The sequence below is a fragment of the Schistocerca americana genome, chromosome 5 (assembly GCF_021461395.2).
Source record: "Schistocerca americana isolate TAMUIC-IGC-003095 chromosome 5, iqSchAmer2.1, whole genome shotgun sequence".
Lineage (NCBI taxonomy): Eukaryota > Metazoa > Arthropoda > Insecta > Orthoptera > Acrididae > Schistocerca > Schistocerca americana.
In genome coordinates, this window is record NC_060123.1 from 410,204,735 (window position 1) to 410,222,138 (window position 17,404).

A 17,404-nucleotide genomic window follows, 5' to 3' on the forward strand; every position below is an offset into this window, starting at 1 on the left:
ACAAATATGGTGATTCATTACTGGATTGAATCGTAACTGGTGATGAGACTTGGGTGAAACATGTCAATTGCGAGACAAAATTACAGTACATGGAATGGGGGCGCACAAAGTCCCGAGCGTGCTATCTATGTGTTTTGATTTGAAGAATCGAAGTTGGTGACAACAGTTCAGCGTACTTTGTATGGAAAGTACACTGGCCTACAGTTAATGAGTGGCATAACTGTTTTGTAGAAACAGGGGGGTCAGTAAGACGTGGGAAACCATCAAGTCATCCAAGTACATCTGACAATGTTGTTGAGTGAGTGAGACAACTTTTTGTTAACAGCCCCATGAAATTGACGCAGCATGCATCTTGCAAACTGCAAATCCCACATGTGACTGTTCAGTGTGTGTTGAGAAATGATTTGCATTTGATACCATATAGATTGATGATCATACAAGCAATAGGAGATGATAAAATTGCTTGCAAGTACTTCTGTATGGATATGTTAAACTGATTACATGAGGATGAAAATTTTTTGGACAAAATAATTTTTTCTGATAAGTTAAATTTTCACTTAAGTGGAATGGTTAACACACATAACTGTAGGATTTGGGACAGTGAAAATCCACATCAAACATTGCAACATGTTCGTGATAGCTCTAAACTGAACGTTTTTTGTGCATTGAGCAAGAACAAAGTGTACAGCCCCCTTTTTTCTGTGAGAGAACCATCAACAGGATAGTGTACCTGGATATGTTACAACAATTTTTGATACCACAGATCGATGAGTATGACCAAGAACAAAATGTTTACTTGATGCAAGATGGCACACCACCCCACTACCCACACACATCCGGAATTTTCTCAGTGAACACTTTACAGGTCAGTGGATTGGCCGTGATGCGACAATTGCATTGCCCCCACGTACCCCAGACCTGACAAAACTTGATTTTTTTTAAATGCAGATTCATCAGGGATATCATGTTTGTACCTCCTGTGCTAGCTTCTCTATGTGAACTTAGAGCAAGAATTTATGCCACCACTGGGCAAGGTGCACCTGAATGCTATAGTGAGTTTGGGAAGAAATTGATTTCTGATGGGATGTGTGCAGAATAAAAAATGGAAGCCACCTACAACGTCTTTAGTTTAAGGTAGAAAAAACGTGATGTGTTTCCCCACGAAGTAACACTAACCCCAGCTCTATATCTTCTCTCAATAAATTTATATGAATTTTTAAAGTTGTAAAGTCCTTTTTCAATCACGCCCTATATGTGCTGTGTCCTAGTGTGTCATCTGGTGTTCACTTGCTGAGCATGTCCAGAAACAGAAGTTGATTATTTTCTTCCATCTCTCCATCATTAACTTGAGGTTTAGGTATAGACACACACACACACACACACACACACACACACACACACACACACACACACACACACAAACACACACCATTCTGTCAGTCTGTCCATAGTAATTTCAACTAAACAAGAGATAGGTTGATGAGAGAACTATTTCAAAGATTGGTTCAAATTTGTTTCATATGAACTTTGTACTGTAGTAAAGAGGGAACACTTGAGGCCACATGGTCTAGTCAGAAACTTTGACTCTACTAAATGAAATGTGCTGAACTGTGTATGTGGAGCTAGCATTTGTTGCTGAAGAGGTTCAGCATCACTGTCAGGTTTCTTTAGCTCATACGTTTGAACACCAATCTTGATTATGGTTGGACAGAATTACATCCATTCTTTGTGAGATTCAAGTAAACCACAAAATATAGGATGTGCAACTGTCTGTGGATGAAGTCTTCTTGCCAAGTTCCCTTGAAAAGTGTTCTAGAAAAGTCTGGTGGTCTTCCTCTTCACATGATTAATTAGATAAACTTCTGTCCTCCTGCAGATGTTATCTTTTACTAGGTTGTAAATTTTCTTGCTGTATACTTGAAGCAGTAAAAGGACTGTATAATTCCCTTTGCATGCTAGGAAGGATGACTTTCACATAATCTTGGAGACTTTTAAGCACTTTCTCCTCCTCTCTGGAGAGGTTCGTCTTTGGTGGAATTGATCTAGTGAGTATATGGCTTGTTTCATGTTGTATTTCCTCTGCTGCATATTTCCCTTCCATGTTTTTAGTGGAGCCACATACGGGAACTGTGGGCCTATCACTGTGAGGAAGAATGGAGGAGCTGGGTAGACACCCCAGCAGAAAGAAATCAAACATAACAAATCCCTGAGAATGGGAACAAGTCAGATTGCTGAAATATCAAACAATCTGGGCAACAGCAACTGACTGAATACCCAAGAACAGTTCAATTGCTTTTTTGATTATTATGTGATTATCACTAATAGCATCTCTGGTCACTAATGCTTTCGAAATCACAAAGCTTTGTTCACCATCCACATGGATTTCCTCCCATTTATTGCAGCCAAATTTGATTGTTGGGGAACTGTTGTATCCATATTACATTCAAAGAAACTTAAGAGGCAAGAAGCATTTTTTTGTCTTTGAAATCAGATGGAACTACAGTGCACTTATGACAAGTAGTAAGGGATTAGGGACCAAATATGAGACTAGGATCACTAACAAGAACTACACTCCTGACTGAAAGCACATTTATTGAGGACATATGAAAGCAAATATGGTACTGAACCACCTGCTTCAGCAGATAATGTTACTATTTATGCAAATACCCATTAGTTAGGAAATTCCATTATTCTATAATTAAGTCCCAGAACAGTGCAGTAATTCAAAATATTTACAGGAGGTGGGAAACAAACCAATGACACGCTAGTACCTACCAGCAACTGGGATCACTACTCCATCGTGGCTAGAGCATAGCGTGTGGCAGTATTATACATCAATACATAAAGATTTGAGTGAAAAATACCTTACCTTATTGTATTTTGATGGGAATGATACATATTGAAACTATGCAAAATAGGTGAGGTTTTGATCATCCATCCCAGTGGCCATATTGTAACATTCTGGGCAAAGATGTTGTTACTACCGCTCCATCTTTCCTCTTTGTCACTGGATTTTTCATTTGCCATGTTATGGATTATCACTTATTATGTGGAATTAAAGTGTTGTACACTAGACACAAGGATGTGAAAAATTAATGTTGTACACAGTGGGACATAAATTTCTTTGTTAGAGAATTCATCAGGGTAGAATCCGATCTGCCAACAAATCAGTGCACATCTTTTCAGGCAAAGTCCCCCAGGGTAGCAAATTGTATTGATCAAATCATCAATGAAATTTTCCAAGGAAGTATGCATTGGCATATAGGAATTTGTGTAGTTAGTTTTCACTTAGGTGACAGTCCTGAGAATATACAGTTGACACCCCTACAGGAAGTGTCCTGCCAGTCAGTGACCATTGCAGTTGGTGCACTGGTAGCCAGTCAGCTTTGACAGCTCTTCCTTAGTACTTGTGTGCACTTGACCCCTGCATCTTGTACCACTTCACAACAAAACTGTCATTCTTGGGCTTCAGGTCACAAACTCATAAATTAAATCTAGATGATATTGAAAAATCAATACATTAACTGTATTAGGAAATTGCAGTTCCCTTGATTTCTGTCACTATGCTACACAACATTAAAGAAAGAGCATAAATTCATCAAATGATGTTGCCATTATAGTGAACACGAGTTTACTGAAGAAATTTTTGTTCTACCAATGGAAGATCATTGCTAGTCAGACAGTCTTCAGTAGAAATCTCACAGAAGCTGTAACACTGCAAGTGTATGATAATAGTCTTTGAAATTGAAAACTGTATTGGTATAAAATAAAGGGTGACAGCAGTGATCTCGCTAGAAAATTTTAAGAAACAAATGTGAAAGAAAACTAGTGGACTATACTACCTACCCAGCTGCAACCAAGAAAGGAAGGAAAAATTATCAGTATGACAGACATGATGAACAAATGACAGCTCTGGAAGTTGAAATTACCTGAAACAACTGATATCATCATAAACAATAACTTAAAGTGAAATGCATTGAAAATCCAACCAAATCATTGAATGAAATGTCTAGAACAGGCTGTTCTAACACTGCCTCATGGGACACAAGCACCTCTGAGCACTCCCATCAGCTCACTTGCAGATAGTTGCAGGTAGGATAGGCTACCCACCAGGGAGCCCTAAGTGCTCTGCACGTTTGTGGACCACATGAGAGTCTCGACAAGAAAAGAAAGATTGTGTAGACTGTGGTCCAGTTGCCTGATTTGTTGTCTGTCATCTGACAGGGGTGGGGCTCACTCAGATTGGAAAAGGCTGTTCTGGAAAACTAACAACCTGTTGCAGTAAATTCTGAAAGTTTCATATGGAATCTCAAATCTGCCTTACTAAATGCACTGCTGTAATGCATGCATCACTAATACTGTAAAAAAACTCTAAAGGAAATTCTTCTGGTGTGGCAGAGATCACATAGTCTTGATTCCTGGATGAAAATGGCTTCAAGAAGAATAGACTATTTCTGGAAAACCTTGTGAAAAGCACACATATTGTAATTCTTGAAATCATAGAAAACATGCCCACTAACAGGCTGGTGTGTCTGCTTAGCTGTTATATCTTCCCTAGGTTTATTTGACAAACAAGTGGAAGAACTGAAAGCATTCAGCATTGTGTTTTAGTAATTTGCAATAAGATGATACTTTTAACACAGTCTTAAAAGTGCCCTTCAGTATGACACATTGAAATAGAGCCCAAACAGTGGAAAATTCAGTAAATGTACTAAGGTACAGTTAATTTTTAGCGATCTCAATGTTAGATAAGCACGTTGTGGAGACAAGTCATCAATGGGACAGCAAAATATTGAAAAGTAACTGATTGGAAAACACCTCACCAGCTGATACTCTTCATTGGGGTCTCTCAACATCATATCATATTCTCTGTACTCAAACTCCACAACTCTACAGAAAAATCATAGCGAAACACTAATTTTGTAATAAAACAAGCAGCCAATCTTCCATTTGTAAAATCATAGTAACTGTCGCAAATTCAGCATGCGCCCATACACTGATGAGCCTCAACATTATGACCACATACTTAATAGCTTGTTTGTCCATCAATACATCACTCATACTGCATAACAGAGATCTGACAGGTTGTTGGTAGGTTTGTGGAAGTATGTGGCATTAGATGTCTATGCACAGGTCATGTAATTCACATAAATAATGGGCTGCTGATTTGCATACGTGGTGATGGCACCTGATAGCAAACCAGAAGGACTCTGTAGGACTTATGTTAGCTGAATTTGGTTGCTGAGACATCAATGTGAGTTGACTATAATGCTCCTAAAACCATTAAAGATGACATCACCATTGGGGAAGATATCAAGGGATGTAGGTGGTTTGCAGCTGTCAGCATATCTTCAATTACTACCTTAAGCCCCACACAAGCACAGGAGAATGTCTTCCATTGCATAATACTGCTTGAACCAACCTGCATCATTGCCACACTGCATGTTTTCATCTGCCGCTCACCTTGATGACAGTGTTTGTGGAGACAGACATCAACTTAATGTAGCCAAAATGTGATTCACCCAAAGAGTCGACATGTTTCTGTTGATCAACGGTCAAATCCCGATGGCCTCATTCCCACAGCAATTGTAATTGATGATGTCATTAGGTCAACATGTGAACACATAGGGGTGACCTGCTGCAGAGCTCCATGTTCAACAATGTAAAATGAACAGTGTGCTCTGAAACACTTTTGCATGCACCAGCATTGTGCACTTTCAGCAGAGATGTCACAGATCACCACCTGCCGTACTTTATATAGCAGATAAATCCTGCAAACTGCATGTTCTGTAAGGAGTCATGGATGTCCAACCATTTATTGCCTAGAGGTGGTTTCACTGTCCTTCTAGCTCTTTCCATAGATGCTCATGGCAGTAGCACATGAACATTTGACCAGCTTTGCCATTTTCTAGGTACTCGTTCACACACTCTGCATAATAATAATCTGCCCTTTTTCAGAGTTGCTTATCTCAATGGATTTCCCCATTTGCAGCTCATATCTTGACTAGGGTAATCCCCCGTCCATGTCTGCTCCACTTACATAGTTTTGTTACCATGTCATGTGCCCACAATGCCACCAAGTGGCATCCAATGTCATGGTGGGCAGTGGTCATAATGTTTTGGCTTATCAGTGTATATTACTGCTCTTACAACCCATTGAATAATTGAGATGAAAATGTGCAGAAACAAGACTGAGACTGTTACTAGCTTTCAAACAAATTGTTTGACAGAGCTTGGATTACACATACACATATACACTTGTACAGCTACATCATCATGGCTGAGGAAATCATGCCAACAATGGAGCTTGACCAAGGTAAGAGGTTGTTATCAAGTGGAGTGGGCAAGGAGAGAAAAGAAATAGGGAACAAATGGCTGGTTTGGGGAAGAATGGCTGGCAGAGGGAGTAGGCACATGGGATAGGAATGACTATGATGTGGAAGAGTGATTAGGAGAGAATTAAAAAACAGAGGAAGAGGATGACTGTGGAGAGGATATTGTGAGTGCAGGATGAATGACGTTAGGATTCTGGAGCAGGGCAGAAATGAATGTGTGGAGCAGGGGCTAACAGAGATATATGATTGAATATAATAGAGGGAAACATTCCACATGGGAAAAATATATCTAAAAACACAGATGATGTGACTTACTGAACGAAAGTGCTGGCAGGTCGATAGACACACAAACATACACATGAAATTCAAGCTTTTGCAACAAACTGTTGCCTCATCAGGAAAGAGGCAAGGAGAGGGAAAGACGAAAGGATGTGGGTTTTAAGGGAGAGGGTAAGGAGTCATTCCAGTCCTGGGAGTGGAAAGACTTACCTTAGGGGGAAAAAAGGACAGGTATACACTCGCACACACACACATATCCATCCGCACATACACAGACACAAGCAGACATTTCATTGACAAAGGCTGTTTGGTTGAATCTGGGAGTGGGGCTGCAGGTGAGGCCTTTGGATAGGACAGAGGTTTCGGATTGGGAGAGAGGTTTGGAGGAAAGGTTAACTACTGAATTAGGGTGTTGTGGTTCCAGATTGTGTTGATTGGAATTTTGAGGTTTTGGGGGGAGTGGAGCTGGAAGTGGGAGATTGAGTAGATGGGAGGGACTGGGTCTGTGTGCAATGAGAGGAGGTTGAGGTTTGCTGGAAAGGTTGTGAAGGGTGAGTGAGTTGCCTTTCCGGAGGTGGGAAACCAGGAGATTGGATAGTTTTTTGAGGTGGAGGGTGGCATACTGTTCTAATTTGCGATTGGCCTGTAGGAGGATGCTCTGAACAGCCGGTGTGGATGTGGGAGAGGAAAGATTGAGGACTTTTATTAAGGATAGGAGTTGACGGGTGTGTTCATTGGCTGAGTTGATGTGTAGGTGAAGGATTAGGTGGGTGAGGGCAATGGATTGTTCAGTTTGGAACTGGTATAGGGACTGATGGAAAGAAGGATTACAGCCAGAGATGGGAACTTTAAGTGTGAGGCCTTTGGGGGTAATGCCAAATGTCAGACAAGCCTGGGAAAATAAAATATGGGAGTGTAATCTGGCTAGGGCGAAGGCATGTTTGCGGAGGGAATGTAAATAAAACTTAATGGGATCGTTGTGGGGATGTTGTGAGGGTGACATGGTATTAGAAGGTGGAAAGTGTAACATGAGGCTGAAATGAAAATGAAAATAAAAATATATGGCGAGAGATAAGGTGAACTAGAAAGCAACTGGAGATCTGGTGTGAAAAAAGGCGAAAAGGCGTTGGTTATAGCTGGGCTATGTTGATCCTGTGGTGAACTTGGGTTGGTAGACAATGATGTGCACAAAGGTTATGTGGTTGTGTTGCCGCCAAAACACGTTAAAGGGTGGAGCAATTCGGGAAAATTTAGAAAAAACTGCGTGTAAATGTGATGGTTTTGTGGTGGCAGATTGTGAAAAAGGCTAACAATTGTCTGACGAAGAAATAATGACGTTAAAACCTGTGGGAAGCGGCTAAAAAAGATCAGTGACGTGGGAAAAAACGGAAATGGAAAAAAGCGAAAGTTATTGGAACTGGCCGAAATGACTGTTTAATAGCTGAAAGAAACTGTTTGTGAACTGGAAACGGTGGATTTTGTAGCAGCAGTATTGTTGAAAGCGGAAAAAAAAAAAATTTTTTTGGTTATGGTTTGGAAGTGGGTTACGTATTATTGAGTATATATAGGCGGGATAAAATTGTATGGTAGATTCGGTAAAGAGGAGAAGGTGAATAAAAAGTGAAACTGTTCGCAAAAAAAGAAAGAGAAAATAAGATGACAGGAAAGATTTCGAAATACAACAGTGACAATAACAAACGTAATTGTTGGGTTCAAATTAATGATTGAATATAATAGAGGGAAACATTCCACATGGGAAAAATATATCTAAAAACACAGATGATGTGACTTACCGAACGAAAGTGCTGGCAGGTCGATAGACACACAAACAAACGCAAACATACACACGAAAGAGGGTAAGGAGTCATTCCAATCCTGGGAGCGGAAAGACTTACCTTAGGGGGAAAAAAGGACAGGTATACACTCGCACACACACACATATCCATCCGCACATACACAAGTGTGTCTGTGTGTCTTTCTGGGACTGGACCAGACTCTGAATGTGGCTCTCCAGTAGGGATACAACTTCCTCAAATCCTGCCCTGAAATGAGATCCATCCTTCATGAAATCCTCCCCACTCCACCGAGAGTGTCTTTCCGCCGTCCACCTAACCTTCGTAACCTGTTAGTTCATCCCTATGAAATCCCCAAACCATCTTCCCTACCCTCTGGCTCCTATCCTTGTAACTGCCCCCAGTGTAAAACCTGTCCCGTGCACCCTCCCACCACCACCTACTCCAGTCATGTAACCCGGAAGGTGTACACGATCAAAGGCAGAGCCACATGTGAAAGCACCCACATGATTTACCAACTGACCTGCCTACACTGTGATGCATTCTATGTGGGAATGACCAGCAACAAACTGTCCATTCGCATGAATGGACACAGGCAGACAGTGTTTGTTGGTAATGAGGATCACCCTGTGGCTAAACATGCCTTGGTGCACGGCCAGCACATCTTGGCACAGTGTTACACCGTCTGGGTTATCTGGATACTTCCCACCAACACCAACCTATCCGAACTCCGGAGATGGGAACTTGCTCTTCAATATATCCTATCTTCCCGTTACCCACCAGGCCTCAATCTCCGCTAATTTCAAGTTGCCGCCACTCATACCTCACCTGTCATTCAACATCATCTTTGCCTCTGCCCTTCCACCTCAACTGACATCTCTGCCCAAACTCTTTGTCTTTAAATATGTCTGCTTGTGTCTGTAAATGTGTGGATGGATATGTGTGTGTGTGCGAGTGTATACCCGTCCTTTTTTCCCCCTAAGGTAAGTCTTTCCGCTCCCGGGATTGGAATGACTCCTTATCCTCTCCCTTAAAACCCACTTCCTTTCGTCTTTCCCTCTCCTTTCCTCTTTCCTGACGAGGCAACAGTTTGTTGTGAAAGCTTGAATTTTGTGTGTATGTATGTGTCTGTTTGTGTTTCTATCGACCTGCCAGCGCTTTTGTATGGTAAGTCACATCATCTTTGTTTTTAAATATATTTTTCCCATGTGGAATGTTTCCCTCTATTGTATATATATATATATATATATATATATATATATATATATATATATATATATATATATATATATATATATATACCCTCTGGCTCCTATCCTTGTAACTGCCCCCAGTGTAAAACCTGTCCCGTGCACCCTCCCACCACCACCTACTCCAGTCATGTATTTTTCCCATGTGGAATGTTTCCCTCTATTGTATATATATATATATATATATATATATATATATATATATATATATATATATATACCCTCTGGCTCCTATCCTTGTAACTGCCCCCAGTGTAAAACCTGTCCCGTGCACCCTCCCACCACCACCTACTCCAGTCATATATATATATTTTTTTCACAGTCCACCATATGACTCATGGCAGAGGGTACCTTGTACCATTACTAGTCATTTCATTTCCTGTTCCACTTGCAAACAGAGCAGGGGAAACAAATGTGTAGATGCCTCCATATGACTCCTAATTTCTCAATCTTATCTTGGTGGTCTTTACGCAAAATCTATGTTGGAGGCAATAGAGTTGTTCTGCAGTCAGCTTCAAATGCCAGTTCTCCAATTTTTCTCAATAGTGTTCTTTCGAAAGAATGTCACCTTCCCTTTGGGGGCTCCCAATTGAGTGCCTGAAGCATCACTAAACACTTGTTTGTTATTTGAACCTACTAGTAACAAATCTAGCAGCCTGCCTCTGAATTGCCTTGATGTCTTCCCTTAATCCAGCCTGGTATGGATCCCAAATATTCAAGCAGTACTCAAGGATAGGTTGCACTAGCATCGTATATATGGTCTCTTTTATAGAAAACGACATTTTCCTAGATTCTCCCAATAAACTGAAGCCAACCATTCACCTTCCCTACCACAGTCCTCACATGCTCATTCCATTTCATATTGCTTTGCAACATTATGCCGAGATATTTAAACGATGCGACTGTGTCTAGCAGGACATTACTAATTCTGTATCTGAACATTATGTGTTTGTTTTTCCTACTTATCTGCATTAACTTACATTTATCTACATTTGAAGCCAGTTCCATTCATCATATGAGCTGAAAATGTTGTCTATGTCATCTTGTATCAATTCTGATAACTTACTGTACATCACAGCATCATCAGCAAACAGTTGCAGATTGCTGCCCATCCTGTCAACCAAATCAATTATGGCTAGGAGGTTTATGGGATTGTAGGATATGTTGCAAGGACAATTCTGATCTATGTAACTCAGAAAAGCCAGTTTTGGTGGGAAGGATCCACATAGCATGGGTTGTAAAGCAGCCATAGAGATTGAGCATGGTAACATGTTTAGCTCAGCACCATGTTCTGTCACTTCATGGCCAGCTCTCAGGCACTGTTTAAAGGTGATCATTCATTCAAAAGGATGACTGGATGGTCGTCATGCTGCATAGAATGCTGTGTAAAAACCATGGCAGAGCTGGAATATGATATGACTGCTTTTACAGGTAGACCTGCTTCTGATAGGATATGATTTGCCTGTGATGGGACTAGAGCAGGATATGCTGAGTGAGCGCACTGTCTTTGTCACAAGGGTATGACCCACGTGACAAGAGACTGCAAGTAGCTGTGGCTGGGTGGGAATATTCAGCACAATACCATTATGAGAATGTTGGGAAGGGCTGTGAATGAGGTGTTTGACATTTCTGGACATGCTGATAAATAGTCAGTAGTCAATAGTTCAGTACAATACCTTTATGAGAGTGTTGGCCCCCCCCCCCCCCCCTCCCACTCGCCCAACTCATTTTTCTCACCCTCACCCTAACTTCCATCTCATAGTAAGGAGGACTTCTTAAGTAATAGAACCCAGTACATTGTCCTCGATGGTGAGTGTTCATCGGAGGTGAGGGTATCATCTGGAGTGCCCCAGGAAAGTGTGGTAGGTCCGCTGTTGTTTTCTATCTACATAAAAGATCTTTTGGATAGGGTGGATAGCAATGTGTGGCTGTTTGGTGATGATGCTGGGGTGTATGGGAAGGTGTCATCGTTGAGTGACTGTAGGAGGATCAAGATGACTTGGACAGGATTTGTGATTGGTGTAAAGAATGGCAGCTAACTCTAAATACAGATAAATGCAAATTAATGCAGATGAATAGGAAAAAGAATCTTGTAATGTGTGAATACTCCATTAGTAGTGTAGCACTTGACACAGTCACGTCGATTAAATATTTGGGTATAACATTGCAGAGTGATATGAAGTGGGACAAGTATGTAATGGCAGTTGTGGGGAAGGTGGATAGTCATCTTCAGTTCATTGGTAGAATTTTGGGAAGATGTGGTTCATCTGTAAAGGAGACCACTTATAAAACGCTAATACAACCTATTCTTGAGTACTGCTCAAGTGTTTGGGATCCCTATCAGGTCGGATTGAGGAAGGGCATAGAAGCAATTCAGAGGCAGGCTGCTAGATTTGTTACTGGTAGGTTTGATCATCACGTGAGTGTTACAGAAATGCTTCAGGAACTCGGGTGGGAGTCTCTAGAGGAAAGGAGGTGTTCCTTTCGTGAATCGCTACTGAGGAAATTTAGGGAACCAGCATTTGAGGCTGACTGCAGTACAATTTTATTGCCGCCAACTTACATTTCATGGAAGGACCACAAAGATAAGATAAGAGAGATTAGGGCTCATACAGAGGCATATATGCAGTCATTTTTCCCTCGTTCTGTTTGGGAGTGGAAGAGGGAGAGAAGATACTAGTTGTGGTATGAGGTACCCTCCACCACGCACCGTATGGTGGATTGCGGAGTACGTATGTAGATGTAGTAGATGTAGAATAAGTGATGATCAGTAATCTGCCTTTTATAGTCTGACGGTGAGGGTGGGAAAGGTAGGGGTATAAGTACAGTTTGCATAAATATATTTCCTAGTAATTGCCAATAACATTATGGAAGACTGTGGTGTCACTCAGAACCCAAGCCACCTTTTCCAGTACAAACTGCTAGACTGCCTATTCAGAAAGGAAGAAATTTTAATACTCAGTGATAGGCCAAACATAAAACTCATGACAATTAATCATGCATAAGTTTAATATAAAAGCAGTTTAAACAAAGGCTCAACTTGTATTCAGTTAGCAATGTTATTACGTGTTTGGTGATTTGCAATGCTGTGACAGTTTATTTTATTACAGTTCATTTACACTGGGCAGTGTTTTCATTTCTCCTACTGCTTTTAAACTCTTTTTATTGCAATTTTACACATAACTGCTTGTTATACACTTTATGTTTGCCCACTGTATGCTGGTAGCTTGACAGCTTGGTGTCCTGTCCTCTTGCACATCAAGTAAGTTTTTACTTATTCAGTATACTTATAAACCATTATCTCATGCAGTTTTATAATTTTTGTCAGCATTATATGCACTTAAGGTCCATTCCTTGCATCTACCACTTAATGATGGTCAATAGCTGAATTGGGCAGTAGTAGAATACAGACAATAATTACCTCTGATGGCAAAAATGTTGCAGTTTTAAAAATTTGTGCATGACTGTGGTTTCAAAAGAAATCATATTTATGGATTCATACTTGTGCTTCTGAAGAATTTGCTCATGTCAATGTTTGTCAAAATGCCACAGTCATCATTAGGTGAAGCCAACTGTTTTGTTATAACTAAGGATAATTTGTATGTTTTTTTAAGGAAGAAAAGTGATTTTATTCTGTGTTTTTTATTGAGCTGGTTTGCAGATCTGGGGACCCACAACAATATGTATGAATACAATTTCCCAACAAGTGAAATAGAAGTCTAACAACCTATTGAAAACGCATGGGGAGATGTGCAAAACCAAGGATCTTGTACTAATAACACAATTATTCAACATGAAATGAATTTCAGAAGCCACTTTAAACTTTGCCATACTGTTTGTTTACAGGATTATGAGATGTGTTCAGCTGTTGTTGATGAGCTACAAACTTTCAAGGAGACAATGTCATCCTGTGACTCTGGGAAGTGATACAAAGCAGTGTAAGATGAAATGTCTTCATAGGCCTTAAAAACATCTGAAATTTAGTGTATTTACCTCCTGACAGTCGAACTTGACTATAAGTGGGCTCTGTGATGTAATTCTCATATCAATTTAATGTTCTTAACTGCTCTTGTATATATTCATTATCATAAAACATATATTCAAAATGCTCAGTTCTTTTTTTAAAAAAAGTGTTTCATTTTAAGAAAATTCTTTTAGCTTCACCAATATTTATTGTACAACTTGTAGAGGGAAGACTTTTGGTGCACTAATAGATTTTGTGGAGATCAGTGAATTTATCTGTTGTTAATGTCAGCTTTGCCATAGGAATATTTTACACTGTGTTGCTTATGATACAGGAAAATATTGATAGTTTTGATATTTCTAAACTGAGTGCAAGTCTTTTGTAGCACAGCTATGGAAAAACTGAGATTTTACTTTATTCAGTAAAAAAAATTGAAAACTATTTGTAATTATATATCTATGTTTTTAGACATACACAAAATAACTTGATTAAAAAGGATTTAACTGTAAATTTGATGTCAAAATTGTAGTTCATTAAAATAACTGTTATGAAATAAGAGTGGTATTATGATAAATACATGTAAATTTCAGCACTAATAATGTATAAGCTGCTAAACTGGGGCAGCAATAAACACCATAAGATTTTTGGAGGTGCTGACAGTGTCACTGTGGATAGTCAGCAGGAGTTGACCAGTACTGGTGGTAGGGTAGGGTGTTTGGTATCACCTAGTTGTAGCTGTTTAATTTGGGAGTTAAAATATTTTTGATATTCAATTCAGTAAATAATGTTGTATATGTAAAGGGTTCTGCCTGAAACCAATACTAGTTGTTGTTTGCAACAGTGGAAAAGAAAAATTCAAATGGCTCTGAGCACTATGGGACTTAACATCTGAGATTATGAGTCCCCTAGAACTTAGAACTACTTAAACCTAACTAACCTAAGGACATCACACACATCCATGCCCGAGGCAAGATTCGAACCTGCGACCATAGCGGTTGCGCGGTTCCAGACTGAAGCACCTAGAACCACTCGGCCACACCGGCCGGTGTGGAAAAGAAGATATTGTGAAATGACCTTCCACAGCAAACGTGTTATGCCTGAATCTACAAAAAGATAAGCAAAAGTTAACTGTACTTCTCATTCTGCAATGAACTTTTGTTTAGTGCATAAAAATTTGTTTCTTGCTGAACAAAAATTCATTTAAGTTCATATTTTATTTGAGCCAAAATTTAAATGGGACTTCACAGTTCATAAAATAAAATGAAAACCAGACGATAATATAATATTCAACAAAGCTAGATTGTGTGATATTTCTACAAATCTGCAAAAGATATGGAAGAACTTTTCCACCATCTATTAGGTATGGATCAATTCGTATCCTTCTGACTTTGGCTAAATTGCATGATATGAAAAGTCAGAAGCTGACCTCTTAATAGTGATCTGCAATAAATGATTTTTATGAAACAAAGTGAGGTTTTGAACAGTGATACTTGTAATGTAGAGGTAGAGTTTCTATCCAGTCTTTTAGCAAAAGTAATAAGAAGCAGTGAGAAATCCACCATCTGCAGTGTAGTGACATGTGGGTCAGAATAACACACCCGTAAGGGGACTGTGAGATCAGTGGCACTCAGTTGGAAAATTGCACCATACAGTGGTAATAACTGTATCACATATCTTGATGTCGCCACACCAGGGAAAGTCTGTTGTTATGGACGACGTGATTAGATTCCAGGTTTTAGTGAAAAATATGTACCTTGGAGTGATATAAATATCCCTGAATTTTGAGGCAGAGCATTACCACCATGACACCAAGGTTACAGCAGGCAGTGAGATGACTGGGCATTGGCAGCGGCAGCCCTAGGTTTGGGACTGGGCTGTGCCTGTTGCTACCAACAGTGAGTTTCTCACAGGGCTTAGTGCCACAGCAGTGTCAACCTGTCATCTGTGCCTGCTGCTGCCTGAACTGAGTTCTCCATGGCACTTAGTGCCTCATTGCCAGTCACCATCCAACTTCTGCCAGAGGGCAGTGGGTCAGATCCTACATGCTGCAGTCTCTGCGCACTGCCGTGGTGAGTGGGTGCAGGGCTGAGGGACCACTCCAGGCACAATTGTTTATGGAGAAGTAGCACACCACTGACATCATGACCATGGCCTGCAGAGGCCACTATCCATCCATGGGCCAGCCAATAGCAATGCAGGGTCCCTACGCAGCATCCGCTCACCAGGATGGAGGCTGCCACCCGTACGTACATCAGTGCGACAGTGCCAGCCAAGATGAACAGAATGAGGCATGTTCAGGGTTGCTGAGTCTTGACAAAGTATATACCAAAGTTGAATAAAACGTTATCTACTGTCAGCAGCTTTTCCACTGTCCCTCCAGCCTGCCACCCCTACCACTCACCCCACCAAGGGCAACTGCACACTTCAGAGTGATGTCAGGGGAGTCAACACTACCACAGTCAACAGCAGGGGTTGTGATTCCCCCCCCCCCACCCCCACCCCCCGCCCCTACCCCTTCCCACCATCCTCTCCAGCAGCTGGATGTCCAAGCCACAGCATACAGTGTCGTGAGGGAAGTGAGACTGTTTCGTTCTTCTTTGATGACAATCATGGGGTCAGGCATTAGGAGGCATTATAATAGTAGATAGTAGGGTTAGTTTTGTAAAACCAGAGAACCAGTGAACTTACCACAGTATAAGGGTAATTATAGAAGTGAGATGAATCAAATGTTCCAGAATTTGAAGTGACAACTGTCAATATGAGTAACTCAGAAATATATATCTTTGGTCTAGTGAAGCAGCTTAAAGCACTTAATAAAGTCAAATCTTCCACTCCAAATAGCATACCAATAAGTTTCCTTTCAGAGTATGCTGGTACAATAGCCCCATACTTAGCACTCACACACAATCAGTCAGATGATGAAAGATCTGTCCCAAAAGATAGGTCATACCAATACTCATTGCTGTTCCTAATCTACATAAATGATTTAGAACATAATCCGAGCAGCTCTCTTACACTGTTTGCAGATGCTGCTGCCATTTTCCATATAGTAAAGTCATCAGAAGATCAAAACCAATTGCAAAACGGCACAGACACAATATCAAAATGGTGGAAAAGGTAGCAGTTCACACCTTTCTCTGCTGGTAGAGAAGACTTAGAGTATTCTAGAGAAGAGTCGGAGCCTAGCCATGAAACAGTTTGGATGTGTGTATTAGTAGTTCCAATGGAAATGTTAAGTTGCCGGATCTAGCAGTGTTTCATACATCAAAAGTGTTGTAAAGTGACGGCAGAATTATTCCAATGGGTGTGTAGAAATTTCGGAATTTTTAAGTGAATTTTGAGACGAGAAAAGACATAAATTCTGCATGGTGTATTGAGCAGGTCGGTGGCTAAAAACTGTGACTGCATTTGGTACCAACAGACTTAATATTTGGTGAGCATTCTCAATCAAAAACAATCCGTATTTTTGTAGGTATTATGTTTTTGGCAAATGCAACACTATAAACTTGCTAACATGAGAGAAAAGGTTTGTGAGTGACTGTGTTGAGACTAGCACGGGCTTGGCAGTGATACTTGTTCACCTAAGTTTCAGAATATATTAATTAAGGACAAAATTTCCAATCTTTCATTTCCTGTGAAAACTATTTCCCGGAACGTAGATAGTGACTTTAATTGCAGCCTGGTTCATGTCGAAGTACAATTGGTTTCACTCGGCTTTCCTACTGATGATCTGCTGAGACAGTGTTCACAGGTAGGTGCAGGTTCATCATAAAGGGAAGGAAA

The 17,404-nt window shown here is 40.4% G+C and overlaps 1 protein-coding gene across 1 annotated transcript in view; it reads left to right on the forward strand.

Annotated features, from left to right (window-relative positions):
- LOC124616178 overlaps window positions 1–14,080 on the forward strand; it is a 151,068-nt gene extending 136,988 nt beyond the window's left edge. The window contains exon 8 of the mRNA XM_047144464.1: window positions 13,504–14,080. The gene's annotated coding sequence lies outside the window, so the exon portion shown is untranslated. The remainder of the gene's footprint in view (window positions 1–13,503) is intronic.
- The last annotated feature ends 3,324 nt before the right edge of the window (window positions 14,081–17,404 follow it).